The following is a 12,774-nucleotide window of genomic DNA, read 5'->3' on the forward strand; positions in this document are numbered from 1 at the left end:
AAAATGCGATTTCTACGGTCCGTTTCTTTCACCTGTTTTTCCGTTTTCTCCAAGGTAACAAGACCCACTTGGACAAGGAAGTTGACGAGACGCTATACAGACAACGGATTGACCAAAGAAGAAGTTTTGACCACTGTAGATACGGACATTTGATGAACTTTGCCATGGATCCCCAGTTTCCCTAGAATTCTTAAACTTACGCTAGCCCAACATTTTTTTTTGTAAATCTAATGGCATTGACAAAGCTTTTTGCTCGCACCTAATGGGCAAAACAGCGCAAAGAAGACGACTTTCAACTGATACCGAACAAAACTTCAACCGACAGATGTACATTAACCTGACATAGAATACCACTGCATTTTCCATAAGTGTTCTTTATCTTCATCTCTACAACCCTCAGGTAATGACACACATAGTCGATAGGGAATACAGGCACAGATATCAGCAATCACATATCTCCCCCATTCATGTATCATCAACTAAAATGTGCTCCCCCATTTTGTTACAACCAAAGCCAAAAAGAGCTCGGTAAAGTTTGACAGCCCATCCACAGACCCGTACCACGGGATAAGAAGGAATTCACATGTATACTTCGCAATACCTCGAAGCTTGATTTACAACACGTACGGCACGATGATACATGACCCCCCAAACATGGACTCATACACACATGCTTCTGCTATCTCACTAGGTCATACCCTCTTCCCACCTACTCCTCTCTCCTCCCTTACCCAACCATGTAAATGTATTAACCCCTAACATATATTTTTCTCCTTTTGAAATGTTTTCAGGAAGTGGCAGTTATTGTTGACTGCCAAAGGGTGGACTGTCAAAGTCAGAAAAATATCTCTATGCACACTACCATATTTGCACCTCACACAGGTCCGTGCTGCGCATGCGTACGCTCTCCCGTACGTGCGCATACTCACAGTCGCGGGCACCCGCAGGCGCATGGTATGCGTATTTACGGTAGAGTTTATGCGATCGTAGCGTGCGACTCAATCATTACATATTTTCACTATATAATGTATTTTGTAGATCATGGTCCCTTTGATAGATTCTGCAAGTTTGGTTAATATAGAATGTTCATGAACAGAGAAATCCCTCTTTGTTTGATACGAAGGGTCAGACAGAAGTAATACAGTGGTGTTTAGTATCCATCGGAAGAATATTTAATTAGAAATATTCCGGTGTTGGTTTGAAGCAGATCAATCGATCGTGCGAATAGTTATGGACATAAGAAGTTTATGAACATTTACTTTATTTGCACTTTATTACCCATGCGGCGGGAAACCCAGTTTCCCTCCCACCTGAGCTGTTGGAAATAGTCACAGCCCACCTGTATGAATCAACCTATGACCTTTTGTTATAATGCGAAGCCGAATTCCTGTGTCCAATGAACAATGAGATTGTAGGGACCATTGAATTGTATTGTGTGTGGGGCATAAATAGGCAGGCCGACCGTATCCAGTTCTCTCTCTTCAACGGTTCTCATTGCTGATAATCGGGAGCTGGATATCGAGGCGCATGCGATCGTTTCCCCTTGTGCGTAAGTGTTTCTCCGCAATCATATTGTCTTGATGTTATTGTGAGCCATTTCTCTCTCTCTCTCTCTCTCTCTCTCTTCTATTTCTCCCGTATTTTTCCCTTAATTGTATTGTATTGTATTTCCTGTGTAGTTATCTGGTTAGTTAGTCTATGTTATATTGTAGTGTATGCTTTGTACTGTGATTCTTTTGCAAGTATAATAGTCATAATACATATAATAGGTTTTGGACCCTAAGCCCAGGTATCTGTGTATTTCTTATAGTGTTAAGTATTCCCTGAGCGTCGGTGACGGTCAAGCAGCTTTGTAGTTAATCAGGTTACACCAGGTTGCACTTACACTCTGTCACCACACTAAGGTTTACTGTATATTTCGTTGTTAACGGTATAGATATAAAGGTTTAACGTTATAAACGTCTGCACCGCTGGTGATCTCCTCGTGGTCCCGAGCGTCCGCTACGCTATAGCGAATCATTACGTTAGTCGGCAGCCAATAGCGTGCCTGCCTGTGATCTCTGGGCCGTAAGCGAACGTGACGCTTGAGCGTCTCGACTACGGTTGATCGATCGTTACGCAACTTGCGTACCCTTACGGTACTTCTTACGTAGATAGCGTACAGTGTTCTTAGACCTCTTAAAGTGTTTTATATACGATAAATATTTAGCTTTATCAGTGATAACGCACCAGCCAATCAGCTCCAATATGTAAATTGACAGTTAGAAGCTGATTGGCTGGTGCGTTATCACCTTGCACTTATCACTGCTTTATCACTTCTCCAGGTGATACATCTGCCCCTTAGTATCTAATGAAAAATTTATGAAAAAGAAATTTCAGATTTTTATTATCACTTGTATATAAAATTAGGATAAAAGGTTTAATTAAAGTATTTAGTCACACTGGTCTGTACTTCCAGAGGAGTACTGTAAGTATTTGTCCTGAGATGTCAAGTTAGAGGGTGATCTACTTACTCCTTAAAGAGTTTGGCAATTTCCCTGATGCCCATTCCTCACTTGTCAGCTTTAGGGAGTTCACAGAGGGAAACCGCAGGTGGTCAGTGTGGGGTGCGTGTCTAGGTGCTTATGGTCACTGTGCTTCTCAATAGTGCCCAAGTCACTAGGAAGTTATTGGGGGTGGGAGGGTGACATAGGCGCCACAGAGTCTGTACGGACTTCTTAAAATTTGAGTCCCCAGGATGAGAATAGGAAAGCATGGCCCAGCCAGAATGAGATATTGTGGGCACAACACAATTTTTGTAGTCACGCTCCAGCCAACATGCGGGGTCATTCCAACCCCTTTGCACGCAGCGGTTCTTCGCTGCGGTGCGAATGGGTTTGGAATGCGCATGCGTGGTGTGCGCATTGCACACTGCGCCATTGCCGGCGACCCGCAACGACGCTGAGAAGAAAGCGGTCGCAGCGGCGACTGCAAGACGATGGACAGCAAGAAGGCGTTCCAGGGCGTCAACTTACTGTTTGCTGACGTTTTCGGGGAGTGGTAAGTAAAACGCAGGCGTGTCCAGGCGAACGGAGGGCAGAGGTGTGACGTCAAAGCCGGCCACATCATCGCTGGATCCGTCGCACAGGGTAAGTATGTCCAGGACTGGTCTTTTTTTGCAGGAAACTTTTTAAGCATAGCAGTGCTGCACAAGCAATCGCAGCCCTGCTGTGCTAAAATACACTCCCCCATAGGCGGCGTCAAGTTGATCGCATGAGCAGCAAAAAGTTGCTTGGTGCAATCAACTCGGAATGAGGGCCATGGTGTGATGTATTATTGCCTGCTCTTCAGGAATGTCTAGGACACTAGTGGATGTGAATCGTAAAGAGTAGACAAGTATTGTGTGATTGTGCATTTTTGTGTCATCACACTGCAGTGCGAGGAGGCTGACGATGCAAATTTTGTTATTGTGTCACAGTGGGCAAAGCGTAATGACACAATTCTTGCCATTATATCCTACCTGACTTCCCAGAGCTCCCCTCCTGAACTCCCTACTGTAGACCATAGCAGCCTCCCAAGAACTCCATGACTATGAGGGCAAAAGGCATCAGACCCTGGAGATCCAAAATAACTTTCAGCAGTACGTGTGTTATTCCTAGAATAAGTTTTCTAAATGAACAGTGAAGTGATGACATCACAGCATACAGGGTGCAATGACATCAGAACTTACCGTATGTGCAAATATTAGTTACGGGACTTTATACATACATTATCATCACTGGTGTCTTATACTGTATGTTGTATAAAATAAATAAAGGAAGTTTGTAACCTATTTAAAAAGGAACTCCTACCCCATATTTAAGTTGTATTAAATAAAATTGTATTCCTTGGGTCTGATAGAACCAATTTAAAAATCCTTATTTTGCTGTTGAAACTTTATTTAAATAATTGATTCTATGGTAATTAGGGTGTAGTACGGTATGCCGGCGGTCGGGCTCCCGGCGACCAGCATACCGGCGCCGGGAGCCCGACCGCCGGCATACCGACAGTGTGGCGGGCGCAAATGAGCCCCTTGCGGGCTCGCTGCGCTTGCCACGCTGCGGGCACGGTTTATTCTCCCTCCAGGGGGGTCGTGGACCCCCACAAGGGAGAATGTGTCGGTATGCCGGCTGTCGGGATCCCGACAGCCGGCATACTGAAGACCAAACGGTAATTATGCAGAACTAATTACAGTGCTTTACAAGAGGAAGGACAGAGAACATGCAATTGCTGGACTGTATACGTGCAGGACATTCTAGGAGGCCGTTGTAGATAGGAGCTGAAAGGATGGAAAGGTGAAAGTTTTAAAAAGTGGTCTCTCCATTATTCATGTGTCTTTTTATTTTGTCCATACTGTGAAAATCTGCATTCTCCACTCATGCAGGGCACAGTGACCATATTAATGGTTCATCACAGAAACTTAAGGGCCCTACACACTGGCCGATATTAATATAAGATATGAACAATAATTAATGAACGAGATACCGTTCATATCTTTCAGTGTGGAGGTTCCAGCGATGAACGATGGGCAGCCCCGTGCTCGTTTATCAATGGTGCCCTGTCGCTTGTGCATGCAGGCCAATATGGACGATCTCGTCCATATTTGCATGCACTGCTATGGAGCCGGGTGACGTGGGGGAGTGAAGAGACTTCACTCCCCCCATCACCGCCCCCCGCAGCCGGGTCGCCCGTATCCGCCGTCGGGCAGCTCGGCGGTGGATCTTCCAGTGTGTAGGGCCCAATAGAATGTGACGGCAGATAAGAACCACTTGGCCCATCTAGTCTGCCCTAAACATATGTACATGAGCACTAGGGTTAATTTTCTGTTGGAAGCCAATTAACCTACCAGTATATTGAAATGGTGTGATAGATCGGTCATCCAGTATATAATAAAGAGGCACATTACACATATGTACTAAGGCCCTGATTCAGAGCAGTACGCATTGCTGATTTTGCAGCAGCTGAGCGATTATTAGTCGACTGCGCATTCGAGTGTGGCAAAGCAGAATTACTTGCAAACTGATTGACAGACAGGGACCGCTTGTGGACTATAACAGTGCGGTGACTCAAACATAGGCGTGTCGCAGCCTTTTTTGGGGAGTATTTCAGCCTGTGACGCAGTAGAAAAGGCTCTGGCGTCTTACATCCTGTGGCTACGCTGTGCTACCAGAGTACTCGAAGCTCTGATAATCAAATCTGCAAGGGCCGCTGCGTGTTTGTGCGCAGGCGCCGAGATTTGTGAGGCTGCTGGTGGCATCACAGTACAGTTCGTGTCCGTATTTCATACTTCATTACAGGGGGGGCCCAAACCACAAATAAATATATTTATAGAGTACAACTGTTTATTATCGGGAGCAAATGGACAATAAATAACTCCAAAAATAAAAAAATAACATTTTAATTACGCTGACAATAGTACATAATATTAAGTGGCAAATCTTATTTATAAACTGAACAAAGGGGGTAATAATAAGATTTTACTTACCGATAAATCTATTTCTCGTAGTCCGTAGTGGATGCTGGGGACTCCGTCAGGACCATGGGGATTAGCGGCTCCGCAGGAGACAGGGCACAAAAATAAAGCTTTAGGATCAGGTGGTGTGCACTGGCTCCTCCCCCTATGACCCTCCTCCAAGCCTCAGTTAGGATACTGTGCCCGGACGAGCGTACACAATAAGGAAGGATTTTGAATCCCGGGTAAGACTCATACCAGCCACACCAATCACACCGTACAACTTGTGATCTGAACCCAGTTAACAGTATGACAAACGTAGGAGCCTCTGAACAGACGGCTCACAACAATAACAACCCGATTTTTTTGTAACAATAAACTATGTACAAGTATTGCAGACAATCCGCACTTGGGATGGGCGCCCAGCATCCACTACGGACTACGAGAAATAGATTTATCGGTAAGTAAAATCTTATTTTCTCTGACGTCCTAGTGGATGCTGGGGACTCCGTCAGGACCATGGGGATTATACCAAAGCTCCCAAACGGGCGGGAGAGTGCGGATGACTCTGCAGCACCGAATGAGAGAACTCCAGGTCCTCTTTAGCCAGGGTATCAAATTTGTAGAATTTTACAAACGTGTTCTCCCCCGACCACGTAGCTGCTCGGCAGAGTTGTAATGCCGAGACCCCTCGGGCAGCCGCCCAGGATGAGCCCACCTTCCTTGTGGAATGGGCCTTGACAGATTTAGGCTGTGGCAGGCCTGCCACAGAATGTGCAAGTTGAAATGTGCTACAAATCCAACGAGCAATCGTCTGCTTAGAAGCAAGAGCACCCAGTTTGTTGGGTGCATACCGGATAACAGCAAGTCAGTTTTCCTGACTCCAGCCGTCCTGGAAACCTATATTTTCAGGGCCCTGACAACATCTAGCAACTTGGAGTCCTCCAAGTCCCTAGTAGCCGCAGGTACCACAATAAGCTGGTTCAGGTGAAACGCTGACACCACCTTAGGAAGAAACTGGGGACGAGTCCGCAGCTCTGCCCTGTCCGAATGGACAATCAGATATGGCTTTTGTGAGACAAAGCCGCCAATTCTGACACTCGCCTGGCCGAGGCCAGGGCCAACAGCATGGTCACTTTTCATGTGAGATATTTCAAATCCACAGATTTGAGCGGTTTAAAATGTGATTTGAGGAATCCCAGAACTACGTTGAGATCCCACAGTGCCACTGGAGGCACAAAAAGGGGGTTGTATATGCAATACTCCCTTGACAAACTTCTGGACTTCAGGAACTGAAGCCAATTCTTTCTGGAAGAAAATTGACAGGGCCGAAATTTGAACCTTAATGGACCCCAATTTGAGGCCCATAGACACTCCTGTTTGCAGGAAATGCAGGAATCGACCGAGTTGAAATTTCTTCGTGGGGCCTTCCTGGCCTCACACCACGCAACATATTTTCGCCACATGTGGTGATAATGTTGTGCGGTCACCTCCTTCCTGGCTTTGACCAGGGTAGGAATGACCTCTTCCGGAATGCCTTTTTCCCTTAGGATCCGGTGTTCCACCGCCATGCCGTCAAACGCAGCCGCGGTAAGTCTTGGAACAGACCTGGTACTTGCTGAAGCAAGTCCCTTCTTAGCGGCAGAGGCCACGAGTCCTCTGTGAGCATTTCTTGAAGTTCCGGGTGCCACGTCCTTCTTGGCCAATCCGGAGCCACGAGTATAGTTCTTACTCCTCTACGTCTTATAATTCTCAGTACCTTGGGTATGAGAAGCAGAGGAGGGAACACATACACCGACTGGTACACCCACGGTGTTACCAGAACGTCCACAGCTATTGCTTGAGGGTCTCTTGACCTGGCGCAATACCTGTCCAGTTTTTTGTTCAGGCGGGACGCCATCATGTCCACCTTTGGTCTTTCCCAACGGTTCACAATCATGTGGAATACTTCCCGATGAAGTCCCCACTCTCCCGGGTGGAGGTCGTGCCTGCTGAGGAAGTCTGCTTCCCAGTTGTCCACTCCCGGAATGAAAACTGCTGACAGTGCTATCACCTGATTTTTCGCCCAGCGAAGAATCCTTGCAGTTTCTGCCATTGCCCTCCTGCTCTTGTGCCGCCCTGTCTGTTTACGTGGGCGACTGCCGTGATGTTGTCCCACTGGATCAATACCGGCTGACCTTGAAGCAGAGGTCTTGCTAAGCTTAGAACATTGTAAATTGCTCTTAGCTCCAGTATATTTATGTGGAGAGAAGTCTCCAGACTTGATCACACTCCCTGGAAATTTTTTCCCTGTGTGACTGCTCCCCAGCCTCTCAGGCTGGCAACCGTGGTCACCAGGACCCGGTCCTGAATGCCGAATCTGCGGCCCTTTAGTAGATGAGCACTCTGCAGCCACCGCAGAAGAAACACCCTTGTCCTTGGAGACAGGGTTATCCGCTGATGCATCTGAAGATGCGATCCGGACCATTTTTCCAGCAGATCCCACTGAAAAGTTCTTGCGTGAAATCTGCCGAATGGAATCGCTTCGTAAGAAGCCACCATTTTTCCCAGGACCCTTGTGCAATGATGCACTGACACTTTTCCTGGTTTTAGGAGGTTCCTGACTAGCTCGGATAACTCCCTGGCTTTCTTCTCCGGGAGAAACACCTTTTTCTGGACTGTGTCCAGAATCATCCCTAGGAACAGCAGACGTGTCGTCGGAAACAGCTGCGGTTTTGGAATATTTAGAATCCACCCGTGCTGTCGTAGAACTACTTGAGATAGTGCTACTCCGACCTCCAACTGTTCTCTGGACCTTGCCCTTATCAGGAGATCGTCCATTTTCTTTGAAGAAGAATCATCATTTCGGCCATTACCTTGGTAAGGACCCGGGGTGCCGTGGACAATCCAACCGGCAGCGTCTGAAACTGATAGTGACAGTTCTGTACCACGAACCTGAGGTACCCTTGGTGAGAAGGGCAAATTGGGACATGGAGGTAAGCATCCCTGATGTCCCGGGACACCATATAGTCCCCTTCTTCCTGGTTCGCTATCACTGCTCTGAGTGACTCCATCTTGATTTGAACCTTTGTATGTAAGTGTTCAAATATTTCAGATTTAGAATAGGTCTCACCGAGCCGTCTGGCTTCAGTACCACAATATAGTGTGGAATAATACCCCTTTCCTTGTTATAGGAGGGGTACTTTGATTATCACCTGCTGGGAATACAGCTTGTGAATTGTTTCCACTACTGCCTCCCTGTCGGAGGGAGACGTTGGTAAAGCAGACTTCAGGAACCTGCGAGGGGGAGACGTCTCGAATTTCCAATCTGTACCCCTGGGATACTACTTGTAGGATCCAGGGGTTCACTTGCGAGTGAGCCCACTGCGTGCTGAAACTCTTGAGACGACCCCCCCACCGCACCTGAGTCCGCTTGTACGGCCCCAGCGTCATGCTGAGGACTTGGCAGAAGCGGTGGAGGGCTTCTGTTCCTGGGAATGGGCTGCCTGCTGCAGTCTTCTTCCCTTTCCTCTATCCCATGGCAGATATGACTGGCCTTTTGCCCGCTTGCCCTTATGGGGACGAAAGGACTGAGGCTGAAAAGACGTTGTCTTTTTCTCCTTTATACGGCAATACTTCCATGTGCCGTTTGGAATCTGCATCACCTGACCACTGTCGTGTCCATAAACAACTTCTGGCAGATATGGACATCGCACTTACTCTTGATGCCAGAGTGCAAATATCCCTCTGTGCACCTCGCATATATAGAAATGCATCCTTTAAATGCTCTATAGTCAATAAAATACTGTCCCTGTCAAGGGTATCAATATTTTCAGTCAGGGAATCCGACCAAGCCACCCCAGCGCTGCACATCCAGGCTGAGGCGATCGCTGGTCGCAGTATAACACCAGTATGTGTGTATATACTTTTTAGGATATTTTCCAGCCTCCTATCAGCTGGCTCCTTGAGGGCGGCCCTATCTGGAGACGGTACCGCCACTTGTTTTGATAAGCGTGTGAGCGCCTTATCCACCCTAAGGGGTGTTTCCCATAACTTCTGGCGGGAAAGGGTATACCGCCAATAATTTTCTATCGGGGGAAACCCACGCATCATCACACACTTCATTTAATTTATCTGATTCAGGAAAAACTACAGGTAGTTTTTTCACACTCCACATAATACCCTTTTTTTGTGGTACTTGTAGTATCAGAAATATGTAACACCTCCTTCATTGCCCTTAACAAGTAATGTGTGGCCCTAAAGGAAAATACGTTTGTTTCTTCACCGTCGACACTGGAGTCAGTGTCCGTGTCTGTGTCGACCGACTGAGGTAAAAGGACGTTTTAACGCCCCTGACGGTGTTTGAGACGCCTGGACAGGTACTAATTGGTTTGCCGGCCGTCTCATGTCGTCAACCGACCTTGCAGCGTGTTGACATTATCACGTAATTCCTTAATAAGCCATCCATTCCGGTGTCGACTCCCTAGAGAGTGACATCACCATTACAGGCAATTGCTCCGCCTCCTCACCAACATCGTCCTCATACATGTCGACACACACGTACCGACACACAGCACACACACAGGGAATGCTCTGATAGAGGACAGGACCCCACTAGCCCTTTGGAGAGACAGAGGGAGAGTTTGCCAGCACACACCAAAATGCTATAATTATACAGGGACAACCTTTATATAAGTGTTTTTCCCTTATAGCATCTTAATATATATAATCATATCGCCAAATAAGTGCCCCCCCTCTCTGTTTTAACCCTGTTTCTGTAGTGCAGTGCAGGGGAGAGCCTGGGAGCCTTCCCACCAGCATTTCTGTGAGGGAAAATGGCGCTGTGTGCTGAGGAGAATAGGCCCCACCCCCTTTTCGGCGGGCTTCTTCTCCCGTTTTTCTGAGACCTGGCAGGGGTTAAATACATCCATATAGCCCCAGGGGCTATATGTGATGTATTTTTTAGCCAGAACAAGGTATTATCATTGCTGCCCAGGGCGCCCCCTGCAGCGCCCTGCACCCTCCGTGACCGCTGGTGTGAAGTGTGTGACAACAATGGCGCACAGCTGCAGTGCTGTGCGCTACCTCATGAAGACTGAAAAGTCTTCTGCCGCCGGTTTCTGGACCTCTTCACTTTTCGGCATCTGCAAGGGGGTCGGCGGCGCGGCTCCGGGACCGGACTCCATGGCTGGGCCTGTGTTCGATCCCTCTGGAGCTAATGGTGTCCAGTAGCCTAAGAAGCCAATCCATCCTGCACGCAGGTGAGTTCACTTCTTCTCCCCTAAGTCCCTCGTTGCAGTGAGCCTGTTGCCAGCAGGACTCACTGTAAAATAAAAAACCTAAAAACTTTTTCTAAGCAGCTCTTTAGGAGAGCCACCTAGATTGCACCCTGCTCGGACGGGCACAAAAACCTAACTGAGGCTTGGAGGAGGGTCATAGGGGGAGGAGCCAGTGCACACCACCTGATCCTAAAGCTTTATTTTTGTGCCCTGTCTCCTGCGGAGCCGCTAATCCCCATGGTCCTGACGGAGTCCCCAGCATCCACTAGGACGTCAGAGAAAATATTTGTATGTTAACTGATAATAGTGTGCATGCTTATGGCCCGTACACACTGCCCGATATATTGGTCGCTCTATTGAATGGCCGATATATCGCGAGTCCATCGGCCAGTGTGTACGGGCGATATGTCTGTGAACTCTGTCAGCTCTGCTGAGTTCCCCGCAACACTGGCTGTCCCAGCTCCCCGCTGCTTGTCTCAGCTCCCCACCGCCAAACGCCGGTGCTGCACGCAGGGCTGCTGAGTGACAGCTGACCAAAGAAAGTAAGTGTGGCTATATTTAAAGTGTAGGTTCTGGGTATATGTATATTTTTTATTTTACTTTGTAGGGATTATGATTTTCATTTTAGATCTTAAGGTGTGTACACACGGGTAAGATTTTCTTCTTACAATTTTGATTATATAGTCAAAATCGTAAGGATAGTGCAGATCGCAAGGTGAAAGTCACCTTGCGATACCAATGCACGGTCCCGCGAGGTCGGTATCACAAGCCTAGATAGACTGTGCAGGCAAGTCAATTTTGACTATCTCGTAGAAAAGTTAGTCGTAGAAAAGATATGTACGCCAAAATCGTACATAGTCAGTATCGCAAGCACAGTCATCTATGCTTGCGATACCGACCTAGTCCCTATTGCATAGTGAGAATCGGGGTTTAGCCCGAATCTCGCCATGTGTACACACCTTTAGGGCCCCCCTGTCGCAAGTACCCCAGGCCCCCCGAAGCCTTAATCCAGCTCTGCTGCCAACTATGCAGTGGCTAGCCATTGATGGACAACCCTGTTTTTTCACTGACTGGCCCATGGGCCAATCAGAATACAGGGGCAGAGCTTCGCATGTGATTGGGGGGGCGGAGGGCGGAGCTATGCTCCATGTCCCAACACTACATTAAAAAAAAATAATAATAATAATATTTGGTTATACCTTTCCATAGATGAATGAAAACCATCCGGTTCTCCCCTATTGATGGCGAAAGTTTCAAAGATGGTCGATGGCCATCCTTAGTAACAGCTGTGTCTGCGCCACCTGCATTATAGCAACAGCAGAGACTGTGCCACCTGCATTATAATAACAGCTGTGTCTGCGCCACCCATATTACAAAAATAGGACATTAGAGCAGGGGTGGCCAACTAGTCCGAGTCAAAGAGCCCAGAATTATCTCCAAGAAAGCTGAAGGGCCGGTATCAAAGGCGCGCGCGCAAAAGTGGGCGTGGCCTAGTAAGAATGGGTGTGATCTAGCTGGCACAAGGTCACGCCCCATCCCCAGCTCTCAGAAAACTCCTCTCTCCTCACCTTCCCCCCCAGTTCTCAGACATTACCTCTCTCCTCCCCCCATCCCCAGCTCTCAGACAGCACCACCCCCCTCTCTTCCCCCCCATCCCCAGCTCTGACAGCACCTTTTTCCTCTCTCCCCCCCCCCCCCCCATCCCCAGCTCTCAGACAGCACCTTTCTCCCCCCCCCCCCACCCAGCTCTCAGACAGCACCTCTCTCCCCCCCCCCCATACCCAGCTCTCAGACAGCATCCCTCTCCTCTCCCCACCAGCTCTCAGACAGCACATCTCTCTTCCCCCCCATCCCCAGCTCTCACACAGCACCTCTCCCCCCCCCCCCCAGCTCTCAGACAGCACCTCTCCCCCCCCCCCCCCCAGCTCTCAGACAGCACCTCTCCAGAGCAAAATAAACGGACCCCCCCCCCCCCCTGCACATCTTATTGTTCACACAATAGAGATCTCTCGCAGAGGAAGGGCAGAGCACCACACGCTCACTTAC

General features: G+C 48.1%; 1 protein-coding gene across 5 annotated transcripts in view; it reads right to left on the reverse strand.

Annotated features, from left to right (window-relative positions):
• Nucleotides 1-12,774, reverse strand: part of LAGE3 (L antigen family member 3) — a 40,466-nt gene that overhangs the window by 27,084 nt on the left and 608 nt on the right. The window lies entirely within an intron of this gene.

This window comes from Pseudophryne corroboree, chromosome 8, assembly GCF_028390025.1.
Source record: "Pseudophryne corroboree isolate aPseCor3 chromosome 8, aPseCor3.hap2, whole genome shotgun sequence".
Classification (NCBI taxonomy): domain Eukaryota; kingdom Metazoa; phylum Chordata; class Amphibia; order Anura; family Myobatrachidae; genus Pseudophryne; species Pseudophryne corroboree.